This window comes from Emys orbicularis, chromosome 7 (assembly GCF_028017835.1).
Source record: "Emys orbicularis isolate rEmyOrb1 chromosome 7, rEmyOrb1.hap1, whole genome shotgun sequence".
NCBI lineage: Eukaryota > Metazoa > Chordata > Testudines > Emydidae > Emys > Emys orbicularis.
In genome coordinates, this window is record NC_088689.1 from 21,078,594 (window position 1) to 21,082,759 (window position 4,166).

Below are 4,166 nucleotides of genomic sequence, written 5' to 3' on the forward strand. Positions count from 1 at the left end.
CTCTCTAGCACCCAGCCACGTCACACCGCCGCTAGGGGCAAGCTCCGCCAGCGACACGCCCATTGGCTACCTCTGCCACGCGTCGCCAATCGCTGCCCGCCCAAACCGCCCTCCCGCCCATGCCCGCTGCCCATTGGCTACCGGCACTCCACCTTCCTCTCGAGGTTCCCGCCCATTTCCTCCTCCGCCTCTCCCCCCACTTGTAACTGTTCCGAATTCTGCTCCAGCTGATCTCACTGCTCTTCAGCTGCCCTTCCCAGGGCTTCTCCCCTGCACCCCACGTCCCTCTCCCATCTCCCTGGGCCTTACTCCCGCCCCAGCTCCCTGGGCCTTACTCCCAGCCCGCTCCCCAGCTTCCCCCCCTTCACCTGGGGCTTACTCCTCTCCCTAGCTCCTCCCTGGGCCTTACTTCCTTAACCCCCAGCTCCCTCTCCGATGTCTCTGAGCTTTACTCCTGCCTCCTCCCCCTCCCACAGCTTCCTCCCTTCTCCCTGGGCCTTATGCCTGGCCCCATCCCCAGCTCCCACTCTTCTTCACCTGGGGGCCTTCCCTAGCTCCCCCTCTCTTACCTGAGGTTTACTTCCCTCCCTCTTCCCAGCTCCCCATTCTCTTCACCTCCCCTCACGTAATTTTTGGCTGTCTGCCCTTTCACCACCAATCCCTCTTCCAGACTAGTCCCCTTACACAGCCTCTCTGTCCTTCCATCAACCTCCACTTCTGGCCCTTATACAAAGACCAGCGTGGCAGTGCTGCTTGGCCCTGAACTGACACACGTAGGCTGCTTTGGCAAGTGTCTCTCCTACACCACACGCCAGGAACCCAACTGCAGGATGCACGCAACTGATGAGGGAGACCAGCAGTTACCAGCCGCTCTGTGGGATCATAGAACTAGAGCCCGCACTCCAGGTTATTTTCAAATTACTATTTATACATGGCCATCATGCAGCACACAAAAAATACTATCCCGAGGCTTTTGCAATGAGAGCAACTCAATTAGATTATCCAGTCCCTCTTTCAAATGAAGAATTATTTTTTCCATATTATATACTTTCTAGTCAGTAGGCATGAGTAAGAGTTTGTTAATCAGGCCTTGTATATGGATAATTGAAATTCTGTGTGCTTGAGGGAATTTTTAGTGTATTTAGAGTCCCATCTACACTACTGTTTTGGTGTTTATGCCAATGGCCCAAGCAGCTTCAGATAGAAAGCAGATCTGGAAAGTTTCATCCCCAAAGGCAAGAGGTTGAGAAAGTTACGAGAAACTGAAAAAGGCCCATTAGAATGGAAGTCATTAGGAAAACAAATATACACTTCAGCTATAGTCAACCCATGCCGCTGCTCCTTGTGATTCTGTCATATTCTACACACTTAGTCATCTTCTACACATTTTTCTACTAGTTAGTGTTCATTATTTTACTAGGGACGGAAGTTAGAGTTATAGGAAAGTAATTGCCAAGATTACTCTTCTTTCCATTTTTTTCAAAGAGTACATTTGCTTTTCCCTAATCTTTTTCTACTTTGTTACCTATGGCTTTTCATAAATATTTGTCAGTGGTTCAGTAAGTTTGCTATTGAATTCCCTTTCTACCATGTGAATTGTGGTATATTTACATGCAGAATGTATTGACTGTAAAACCTTCCTCCACACTGAGTGATAGATTATTCCCTCTGTTACGGAATTGGGCCAGCAAAAGGCATTCCTGAAGGATGCTTCCATTGCTAGGAGAGGCTGAGTCACAGAGACTGCCTTGAGCACGGCCCATACTGTTGCTACTACCACTGGGGGTGAAACAGATTTTGTTTTCTAGGGTGTGATGAGATGCCACCTTCAAGACCTTGTCCACTAGCAGGCAGGATTGGCAGAAAGGGGAGCCAAAATGGACACTGTGAGGTTCTATGCCCTATCTTCCTTGCAGTCTCCAGCATAAAGGATATGCTGAGAAAGGGGTGGGTGGGGCAACAAAACACCACTGAACTCTGACTACTCTTTTCCTGTTGTAATAGTACCCAGGGACGATGGACAGCCAAGTGTAAGATTGTAAGTGTAAGGCTATAACTTATGCCTGGGGCTGGGGTGGATACTGGATACCCTCAGAACATGGAGAGATGCCAAATTGGTGAAAAACCAATTTTGCCGCCACCACCACTATTCTACTGTCATATTCCTGTGCAGAGCATAGCTGAGCCAGAACAAATGGACCCTTGGTGAAGAAAAATCTTTTAGTGTTTTAGTAAAGAATCTTGACTAATGGGGATGCTTCTATTTTAGATAATGAAAATAAATGATGTGCTGCCAAAATGGTAATAGGAGCTCTGAAAAATGTCATCTGACAATGCGTCACCTCTTTGGTGAGGGATGGGTTGTCAGAAGAGGAATAGATTCTCTTTGGTTCTTGAGGTGGTCACACCTCCTCTATGTAAGAGGAATATATGTAGGGCAGCTGGCTGCCTATGGCAGGTGTTAAGGGTCAGAAAATGAGCTGGGTGCCAATGTCACTCCCAGTACTGGCTCTCATTTCTCTCAACCCGCCAAGGCCCAAATGTATGATAAAAACCCAAAATGAGTGACACAAATGTATTCAGGCAGGAAGCGGTGAGAGTCACTCTTTTGGTGTAAACTCTTGCTATAACCTCAGTCCCACAATTTTTATTTCTGATGTAAATTTTCAGCAGTAAAGTGAAGGGATACCAGATAAGTATGGAAAGTAGGTAACTTTGGGTCTAAAATGAGTGACATCTTCATAACGAGGGACAGTTGGGAGGTATTCTCCCTTGTCAAACTCTCAGCTGGAGCTAGGCAGGAAGGCACTGGTGGGGAGGAAGGTATAACTAGACACTGGCCTTCCATGACCCTGGTGCTTCACCATGTTAAATTACACCTATAGACAGCATTTTGTAACCAGAAAAAACTTGAAATTCACTGGTGAACTGTGAGGTAAGCTTGATAAACATGCTAGTCTTATTCTGAACAGAAAGAGAGACTGGGAAAACACTGAGAGTAATTACTTTTATCTCCTCATTGTTATCAGAAAAACAAAGTCTAAACAGTGATCTTTTATTGGGGCCTCTTGTTTTTGCTCATAAACTGTCCTTGACAAGTCTGTTGACGCTGGAGAGCAGTACATTTTTTTCCACAGAGAAAACAAGTTATAACAGTATAGAGAATTTGCATATCTTCCTGCCTTTGAAAACATTTCTGAATCTTGTCATAGCTTCTTAGTACATTGTTCAAACCCTGGCAGTCAGAGAGAGAGCAGCACTGCTTCTAAATTTACAGAATAATACCCTCAGAGAAACATTTTCCCTATGTACAGTCAGCATTCTGTGGAATGAATGGGAGTGTACCACAAGAGACGATGCTCTTAATAAATATACATATATTTGAGATCAGTTCTGCTAATATTTCTTTGCCTCTTTATGACTTAATGCTGCAAAATGGAGAATGCCCTCATCTGCCACTGAAATAAATGTGAATTAAGGGCTCTTAGTGCTGCAAGATTGGGCCCTTTGTACTAAACTGCAGTACATGTTTCACAACCACATCAGCTGACAGATAAGCATCAGTACTTTGCTAAGTAAAATTTCTACCATCATTCTTAAAGCAGTTATGTTTCAGGGAGCAATGAAACCATTTTCTTTCTAGTTAAAGCTATGTTCTGATGTGGTTCTCTCACACATAAAAAAGTGACCTGAAAAACAAGGAATGGCACGTCTATCCTGTAGGACAATTGTTTACATTTAACGGCTCAAATTCAGCCCTGGCATAAGCTTGCACCAGATCTTGCAATCCTTGCATAAGCAAACTCCCACTGAAATCAGTGCCTGCAAAATTGGACCTGATATTTAGACCTTTGGCATTTTATTGCCTCATTAGATATGTTATCTTATCAGCTTATTAGAGTCACACTATGTATGCCTTTATCCTCACTAGAACCACTTCCAACTCACACAACTAAGATATTGAACGCTACATTCTACCCAGGTTTTGTAGAATGAGACTCTTATTTAACTTAAGCAACATTAATCTTGCACCAGCCTTTAAATCCAACTCTTCTGAAGGACATTTCTAATTGCTTTAGATTGAGTTATATGCATTTTTCAGAGGAAGTGGAGAAATGTGAAAAGGAATGGAACTGGCACAAAAGAACAAGTACCATGTATTCTGT